This window comes from Sorghum bicolor, chromosome 4, assembly GCF_000003195.3.
Source record: "Sorghum bicolor cultivar BTx623 chromosome 4, Sorghum_bicolor_NCBIv3, whole genome shotgun sequence".
Classification (NCBI taxonomy): Eukaryota; Viridiplantae; Streptophyta; class Magnoliopsida; order Poales; family Poaceae; genus Sorghum; species Sorghum bicolor.
The window spans coordinates 59,036,470-59,046,431 of NC_012873.2; positions in this window are offsets into that span (position 1 = coordinate 59,036,470).

Sequence of the window (9,962 nt, forward strand, 5' to 3'; positions counted from 1 at the left end):
GCAGTAGCGGAGTGGAGGCTGAATGCTCCATTTACCGAGGCACTCCCACGGCATTTTGACAGGGAATGAAAAAAAGGACGAGAACAGTGAAGTGAACGACAAGCCATGGCATGTTGCCCTTCATCTTTTCTCTCTAATCTCGCTTTACTGATCAATGTTCAGGATTGAGACGTCACAAAGCTGCTCAGCACGTGCCCTTTGCTGACTGCAGATCAGAAGATTTTCTCTGCAAAATGACCAGCCATGCAGGAGCCGTAGCGAAGTTAAAACAAACTAGAGGCAGATACATTTACTGTGTACAATAGGTGTATATTAGTGTATATATGTGTTTCCTAGAGAAGGTATATATAGTAAAGTTTTAAACACAATCACTGTTTTGATAATCTTTTATACCCTTTTTGGCAGCTTTGTAATTTTATTCACTAGTTATTAGCTTCCATGTTTGAAAAATAATTATTCCATGATTGAAAAAAATATTGTACCTTATTTTCTAAAATTATTGATAGAGATAGCCTGAAAGACCTGTGAGCCTTCGGCGTCGGGGCTAATAGAGTCATTTCGCGTACAACTTAACACTATTAGCCCACCAAACTAACGAAAAGGGCAAAAAAAACTAAAGAAATTCGTTTTAGGGCCAACACAAGTTCGAGAAAAAAAAGGGCCAAGAAACTATCCCTTTTTTAAGACCAAGAAAATAATTTTCGCTTTCAAATAAATCTTCAAAGAGATTTATCATGTTATTTAGTACATGTACGTCGAATTGTTATTGCAAATTTGACACCAAATTGTCAAATGTTTTTGCTGAATTATATATAAAAATTGTGATTGTCGTACCCTTAAATAAAATTCCAGTTCAGCACTGTGCACTTTAAAAAGACTGTACACATATTTCCAGATTGACAAATTTATCATGGTCATTTCCTTATAAAAGGACGTATCACCTTTATTGAAAAAGCAACTCCGTTATATTTTAGATAAATCTAGAAAAATACAAACACTCATATCAAATCGGCAGCTTAAATACATATAACAACTAGTAGTAGCAAGTTTAAAAAAAATCCTAAATCTTGCATTTGGTCACGCTTCATGCCGCAATTAGGCATATCATAGTTTTTGTTTGGATGCGTTTGGTTTATTGTCACAATAGGCCTTGTTTAGTTCACTCTGAAATTTAAAAACTTTTCAAGATTCTCCGTCACATCAAATCTTATGACACATGCATAAAAACACTAAATATAGAAGAAAACAAAAACTAATTGTATAGTTTGTGTGAGGGTATAAACCCCTATACCCTTACGGCTAGACTTCGGCCAGGAGGCTTGGCCCATTACGAGACGAGTTCAAGGCTTGATCCGACAACCTGGAGTTTCGCGCAAGGAAACAAGATGTGGAGATCAAGCAGGATTCTAGTCGGTTAGAATAGGAATTGATATCGAATTATCCATGGCAATTGTAACCGACTAGGATTAGTTTCCAGATCTGTAACCCTGCCCTCCAGACTATATAAGGAGGGGCAAGGGACCCCCCTAGGACAGGATATTCTCTCAACACAAATCAATACAACCAGACGCAGGACGTAGGTATTACGCCAACTCGGCGGCCGAACCTGGATAAAAAGCTTGTCCGTGTCTTGCGTCACCATCGAGTTCGTAGTTTGCGCACCGTCTACCGATAAACTACTACCGTGGGTACACCCCAAGGTAGACTGCCGACTAGCTTTCGTCGACAGTGGCGCGCCAGGTAGGGGGTGTGCGTGCAACTTTTCCGGCGAACAAGATGGTCACGATCCCAGCTTCCGCGACCGTGCCTGAAGGCCTCACGTTCACCGTTGGCCAGATCACGTGGACGACGTGCAGCGGCGGCCTCACGACCACGGTTTCGAAAGAGACCCAGATCCAATCTGAGATCACGCCGTCTCCGACCACACACGTGGCGGCACCGAGCGCCCGACCACCGTTCCCGCTCTACAAGGGAAAGAAGATCGACAGCTCGGACCTTCTCCAAGCGCTTGATCGCGCTGACTCCAAGCTACTCGAAGTTTCCCAACTAGTAGACGGAGTTCTGCGTCGGCCCGACCAAGCTGCTCCAGCGGATTTTTTCAAACCCCGCCGGCCAACTCGTGTCGCCACACACGAACGGCTGGGAACGTCTCTGACGATAACCTCAACACCCTCAGGACGATCCGTCGAGCTCAAGAAGGAAGATTATCCTTGCGGCCTGAACAACTCGGCCTCTGTTTACTCACAGCACACCCAATCCGTTTTCAGCAAGGCGGGTTGGTCGCCGACAAGGAACGATCGTCACTACGTCAACATGGTGACGATCCGAGAACTACGGGACGGCCAGGTTTCCAGCACCAACTCAAGCACCGGTTCCGTCCCCACCGAGGTTATAAACACCGAAGACGAGGACTACGACCTGGATTTTCCTTCACACCCTCCGAGTTTCCTCCGATTCCCGATATTTCCCCCCTAGCGAGGAGATATTGTGTTCAATGTCAGCGCCGACGAACCGGTCGTTGATGGAGAAACAGATGACCAGAGGCAACTCCGCGAACAGCGCAACGCCGATCGCGCCCGACGACGCGCAGACGAGCAACAACAAATGCCACCAAATAATCTCAACGATGCCTTTGACATGGTCGGGGACCAGCCAGTCTACAAAACGCCAAACGCCAACGTGGCTGTCGCCATGGCTAACCTAGATCGGCTTCCTGATACCCCCGAGTGCCAGGGAGTCCGGACCAGCATCCGAGCACACCTGATCGCTGCAATGGGACAGACAGCCACTCTGCTCAAGAGAGTCCAGGACGTCTCTTATACGGAAGCCGCCTCCGACGAGACTAATCGTAGCCGGGCCTCACCGTCTCCCAGCAGGCGTCACCGCAGCCGCTCTCCCGACAACCGTCGAAAGGACTCACGGCGCGACGATGGTGGTCGGGACGCCGACGGTCGCCGCAAGCAGAACCGCGTACGCGGCCAAGAAGTAAACCAGCACAGGGATCTCCGCCACAACCCCAAGAAATGCATTTTCAGCGTTCCTTCCGGTCTACTGCTCGGCAACGTTGTCAGTCGCGACGGCATACGACCAAACCCTTCAAAAGTAAAGGCGGTACTCGACATGCGACCACCGAAGAACGTAAAGGATATCCAAAAGCTAACCGGATGTATGGCCGCCCTCAGTCGCTTCATCTCAAGGCTAGGAGAAAAAGGCCTCCCTTTCTTCAAACTATTAAAAGCGTCGGAAAAATTTTCTTGGACAGAAGAAGCTGACACCGCATTCAACCAGCTTAAGACCTTCCTCACTTCACCACCTGTCCTTACAGCGCCTCAGCCCAATGAAGACCTACTCCTTTACATTGCTGCAACCGACAGGGTTGTTTCCACGGCAATAGTGGTCGAGCGAGGTGAACCAGGTCACGCCTACAAGGTCCAGAGACCAGTTTACTTCATAAGTGAAGTCTTAAACGAGTCCAAGGCCAGGTATCCACAAATACAGAAGCTCATATACGCCATTCTAATAACGTCAAGAAAGCTGAAGCACTACTTCGACGGCCATCGAGTCCTGGTGACAACCAGTTTCCCTCTCGGGGACATCCTGCGCAATAAAGACGCCAATGGCAGAATCGTGAAATGGGCAATGGAATTATGTCCATTTTCCCTGGAGTTCCAGAGTCGCACCACTGTCAAGTCTCAGGCCCTGGTCGATTTCATTGCTGAATGGACGGATCTCAACGAGCCTTCCGTTCCCGATGTCTCAGACCACTGGTCAATGTTCTTTGACGGGTCCTTGAACATCAACGGTGCCGGCGCTGGGATACTGTTCGTATCACCCAACAAGGACAAACTGCGCTACGTCCTTCGAATCCTTTTTCCGGCGTCAAACAACGTCGCCGAATACGAAGCATGCTTGCATGGCATAAGACTAGCCGTTGAGCTGGGAGTCAAGCGCCTCTATGTTTATGGCGACTCCGCTTTGGTCATCAACCAGCTCAACAAGGAGTGGGACGCAACCCACGAGAAGATGGATCTCTACTGCAAAGAAATTCGCAAATGGGAAACCAACTTCTACGGCATAGAGTACATCCACGTGGTCCGGGATAAGAACCAAGCAGCAGATGCGTTGTCGAAGTTAGGCTCATCTCGGGCCCAGATCCCGCGGGGTATTTTCGTCCAGGACATCCACGAGCCGAGCGTAGGCTCCTCCCTGGTCGACAAGCAACCCACCGAGGCAATGCTCATAGACGACGCCACTCCGACAACCGGTGGGCGTGACTGGCGTACCCCGTTCATCAAATACATATCGGACGGGACAGGCCTTCAGGACAAAACAGAGAACGAGCGCCTCATTCGACGATCAAAGAACTACATCCTGGTCGACGGCAAACTCATGCGGAAAAACGCAAGCTCCGAAGTACTGCTCAAGTGCATACCCCAAGATGATGGTATCAAGCTCTTAGAAGACATACATGCTGGATCCTGCGGCAATCACGCCGCATCCAGAACGCTGGTCGGAAAGGCTTTCCGAGCAGGTTTTTATTGGCTAACCGCGGTCGGCGACGCAGAAAAACTGGTTCGACATTGCGAAGGATGTCAGTTTTTCGCTAAGAGGACCCACGTACCTGCCCACGAAATTCAAACCATCCCGTCGTCTTGGCCCTTTGCTTGCTGGGGGCTTGACATGATCGGGCCATTTAAACCAGCCCCGGGCAATTTCAAGTTTGTTTTCATGTTAATCGACAAGTTCTCCAAGTGGATTGAATACATGCCTCTGGTCAAGGCAACCTCCGAGAAGGCTGTGGAATTCCTCAATCAAATCATACACAGATTCGGCATCCCGAACAGCATAATCACCAACCTGGGCACTCAGTTTACTGGCACCACTTTTTGGGACTTCTGCGATGACAGAGGCATAGTCATAAAATACGTGTGAGTGGCACATCCACGTGCCAACGGTCAAGTTGAACGTGCTAACGGAATGATCGTTGACGCCCTAAAAAAAGGTTGTACACCGAAAACGACAGAGCACCCGGTCGATGGATGAATGAATTGCCGGCAGTGGTCTGGGGCCTCCGAACTCAGACCAGTCGAAACACAGGGGTGTCTCCCTACTTCATGGTGTATGGTTCAGAGGCGGTCCTGCCGTCTGACATACACTTCGGATCTCCTAGAATCGAACACTTCGACCAGGCGACCGCCGACAACGCCAGAGAACTCGAAATCAATTGCATGGAGGAAAAGCGTTTAGATTCTTGTCTCCGAACAGCAAAATATCTCGCGGCAGTCAGGCGATACTACAACAGGAACGTCAAGGACCGTTCCTTCGTGGTCGGCGATCTGGTACTTCGATGGAAAACAAGCCAGGAGGGAATGCACAAGCTATCCACTCCCTAAGAAGGACCCTTCGTGGTGACCGAGGTCACACGACCTACGTCCTACAGATTGGCATACCCAGACAGAACACGAGTGCCTAACTCTTGGCACATAGACAAACTGCGACGTTTCTATCCATAAAGTTTTAATAACTTCCCTTTGTAAGTATCTTATAATTGTTAATAATGAAATTCTCTATTTTTTGCCTATACCTTGTCGCACACAGCACTCGGCAAAACTTCTGCAATGGATGCTCTTAACGACTACCAAGACGAATACGGTGACACGTCACTCAGATAATCTTACAGCGCTCAAAACAACAGTCATGACAAAAAGCAAACTTTATTACAAACTTTACATACAAAGTTTACAATAAATACCCTGACGGGCAGACACTAGTCTATTCCTACAGACTACTCTATTGGCCTAGCTGCTCGGGCTGATCACTCGCCTGGCCCTACTGCCCGGACGAAGGGGTCGGGGCCACCGGCGCCTGGCTGGTCGAGACCGCAGGCGTCGACCGCCCATCTCCCGCAACGGACGCGCCCGACAACTCCCTGGCCGACCTATCTGAACTCGGCTGGTCTGGGGGAGTGGCCGTTCCGCACAGATTGATGTCGCCGATCACTGTCGATGACAAGTCCAGCAGACTACCCCGAAGCTCGTCCGCTTCCTGTGGGCCGACCTCCTTCGGGTACCCCTTCTCCAGCCTGCTCAAGTCGACCAGGGGTAGTGGGCGCGCACCATGCTGAGGACGTGCGCGCCGGCAAACTCCCCGGCGTCCTTCACGAACTGCTGGAGCCAGTCCCACGCCCGTTGCGCCTTCTCGACCGGGGTCAACTGTGGCGCGCGGGGCTGGCTCTCCGGGAGCTCGGGACTGATCAGGTCTAGGACCGGGGACACTCCTTTCCAGATCCTGCAACAGTTGACCTTCCAGGAGTCCCGGTCCTTGACCAGATCATCCAGGTGCTTCTTGGCGTTCACCTTGAGCACTGCAAACGAAACAAAGCGTTATTTTCGACATACCAAACAAACAAAGGGGCGACAAGCAGCAGCTAACAAGGCGGCACCCATTACCAGATAATTCCCGGTCCTTTCGACCCAATTCCTCTCCTGCTCACCGCCCGGACTCCAGCGCACCGGCGAGCTGTTGGCTGAGCTGCTCCTTCTCTTGTCGGAGGCGCGCCACCTCCTCCTCCAAGTCTGCGTGAATCATAAACTGGTCAGTAAAGCAAACTACACAAGTACGCAAAGCTGCTCGGAGCGTGTGACTAACCTTCTCGCTGCCGGTACTGGTCGGCCAAGCGACGAGTGAGGTCGAGACGACGCTCCTCTTGGGCGCTCATCTCGGCCACCTTCTCCCCGACTTCCGACCGCAGCCGGTCTACCTCCGCGGCCAGGGCCTTGTTCTCGGCCACGACGCCTTCTATCTGGTCAAAGCACCGTTTCCGGTACTTTGCCGTTTTCATTGCGCCCTACAAAGCGAACATATAACGACCATGCAAGACAAGGCATAGAATGTACAGCAGTACAAAAAGTCGCTTACCTTGACTTCGTCGACAAGGTGCTTGGCCGCGCGCTCCACCCTGGCGCGCTCCTCGGTCTCGGCGAGCTCTTCATGCCCGATAAAGTGATCCCCGCGTTGGCGCCACACATACACGTGTTGGCGGCCATCACGGGGACGACCCTCAATCTCCTCCACCTCGTCCTCGGAGGCCGCCTGAGCTTCCTCCTCCCGCGCTGCGTTGCTTCCGGTAGCGGTCCCAGGCATTACTGGTCCCCGGACCAGACCTGGGGAGCCTGCAGTCGAAGCGGCCCCTGCTCGGGGCGGTGTGGAGACTTCACCATCCCCGGCGGGAGGAGGGGTCGGGGCCCTTCCCTCCCTTTCCGTGGTGCTGGCTGGGGGAGACGTCCCCATAGCCTCCTCAACCCTGGTCGGGCTGCTCAACGTAGCCGGTGCCGCGGCCGGGGACTCCTCGGCGCTCTCAGGCACGGCTGCAGCCGTAGGCTGCTCTACGGTCTGCGGGGCCGCGTCTTCAGCAGCGCAAACCGGCTCACTCGTCCCCTGGCCAGCGGCATGGCCAGAGTTGACATCCGACGCCGCGCTAAAGGAACAAAACTACAATAAAAAAAAACATCGGTGAAATACGTAAGTTGAACACTTACACTTTTGAGCGGCGGTGGGTCGCGGTAAACCTCCTTCTCGTCCGACCAGTCGGCACCTGTGCTCCCGACTCCCCAGCGCGAGGCGCAGGTGGATCGACGGCCACACGGTTGGCAGTGGTCGCCCCGCCGTCCGGACGACTAGGAGGCCTCCGGACCAACGACGGAACGGCCTCCTCCTCCTCCTCCTCGTCGTCGATCCGAACGAACCGACGCCGCTTCGGCGCTCGGCTGCTCTCCGCCGGCAGTGTCGGCATCGGCGACGGATCCACAGGCATTGGCCTTTTCCCCGACACCCTTTCCTCGGTGGTTGGGACGGGGCGGGCTTGTTCCTCCTCACTGCTGGTGTAATGAGCACACCGAGCAGCGTCCTCCTCTAGCGGGTCTTCTCCCGCAGGATTCTCCATCCCCGGTGCCAGTGATACATACACTGTGCACCGGTCGACATCGCCGATCTGCAAAAAGCAACAAAGATGAGCCAGCCACATACGATATACAAATACTAAAACAAAATAATCTGCAACATACCTTTGGTGCTGGTCGACCTAACTTGAAGGCTTGCACCCGATCACTGCCACGGATGAATCCTCCGTCTGCGAAGTTGAACAGCTCGTTCAACAGCCGTTGTACCTCCGCCTTCTCCAAGATCTCCGGTCGCATCCTGGTCGGGTCCACGCTTCCGGCATACTCGTACGCCGAGTGCACCCTCTTCTGGCAGGGCATCACCCGACGACAAATAAAGTTGCCGACCACGCCAAGCCCATCCAGGCGCGACCAGTCGATCAGCTTCATCAGATCCGCCACTTGACCGTCGAACTCCGGGCGGTCGGTCCAGCTCACCCTCTTCTCGGGAATGTACCCCACGTCGCAGAACGTGGAGCTGCCCGGTTCCTCCCTGACGTAGAACCACTTCCTATACCATTCGGTCAAGGAAGTGTTCCATGGACAGTGCAGGTAGTGATTCTTCATTCCATCACGAAGGTTGAGGTATACTCCACCTGCGACCTTAGAGCCTCCAACTGCTCCCTTCTTCCTCAAGCAGAAAAGATAACGAAAAAGATCGAAGTGCGGCTCTATGCCAACATAGGCCTCGCACAGATGAATAAACGTGGAGATAAGGAGAATTGAGTTCGGGTGCAGATTGCAAATCCCGATCTCATAATACAAAAGAAGACCTTGGAGAAAAGGATGAACCGGAACCCCAAATCCCCTCTTAACGAAATCTTCGAACACGACGATCTCACCGGCACGAGGGTCGGGGAAGCTTTCTCCTTCCGGCGCTCTCCAGCCGCCAAGCTCCGAGCTGTGCAGGAGTCCCATGTCGACGAGGTCACCAAGGGATTTGGTGGTGCTGCGGGACTTCTTCCACTCCTTGGCCATCAGTTCGGCCCTCTTCTTGGAGTCGCTCTTCGCCATTGGAGGTGAGAAGTGGATTTGGGTTACGAAGATGCAGGTGATCGAAAGAGGCGAGAATGGAAGGCTTGAGGGCAATGGCAGGGTAAGGAGTACAGGCGGAACTGTCAGGCTCTTATAACCCGCAACTCCACCTCTCCCATTTCCTGTATTCTCGGGAAGTGGGCGGGCCATGCGGCGGATGCGGCGTTTCGGTTTACAATGATTATAGACAATTAATGCGGCGGAGTTTTCGTACCAATTGATGGTTTCCTTTTTCTCAAACCACGCAAAGGGCGGCTGCACAGTTGCCAGGCGCAACTTTTCATGCGTCCATCTGACAACCCATCAGGAGGTCTCGTCATGTCAACTTTAACTGAAAAGATCGTTTCAATAAAAAGAAGACAAATATGCCAGAGAGTCAACAATCCGGGGACTGCACCGACCACCGAGCAATTGATGCTCGGGGACTGGTCGACCAGTCCATCAGCTCGAAACTTCAAAGACTGCACCGACCACAGAGCAATTGATGCTCGGGGATTGGTCGCCCAGTCCATCAGCTCGGAACTTCAAGGACTGCACCGACCACCGAGCACTCGACGCTCGGGGACTGGTCGCCCAGTCTATTAGCTCGGAACTTCAAGGACTGCACCGACCACCAAGCACTTGACGCTCGGGGACTGGTCGCCCAGTCTATCAGCTCGGAACTTCAAAGACTGCACCGACCACCGAGCAGTCGATGCTCGGGGACTGGTCGTACAGTATAGCAACGCAGAATTCTAAGGAGCGCACTTGGTGCTTGGGGACTGGTCGTCATACTATTATACACCCGGGGACTAGTCGATTAGTCTATTCAATTGCAGACGGACTGGTAAATTCAATTTTTTAGACCTTGCTACAAGGCTCATACTTCGCCTTCCAGCAAGCTCGGGGACTACATCGGTACGATGCATCTGGCGATGCATCTCAGTTACAGAATTTATTTGAGGACTTTTATTTTGACCCTGGCACCACGTGCCTACGTCACCTACTACC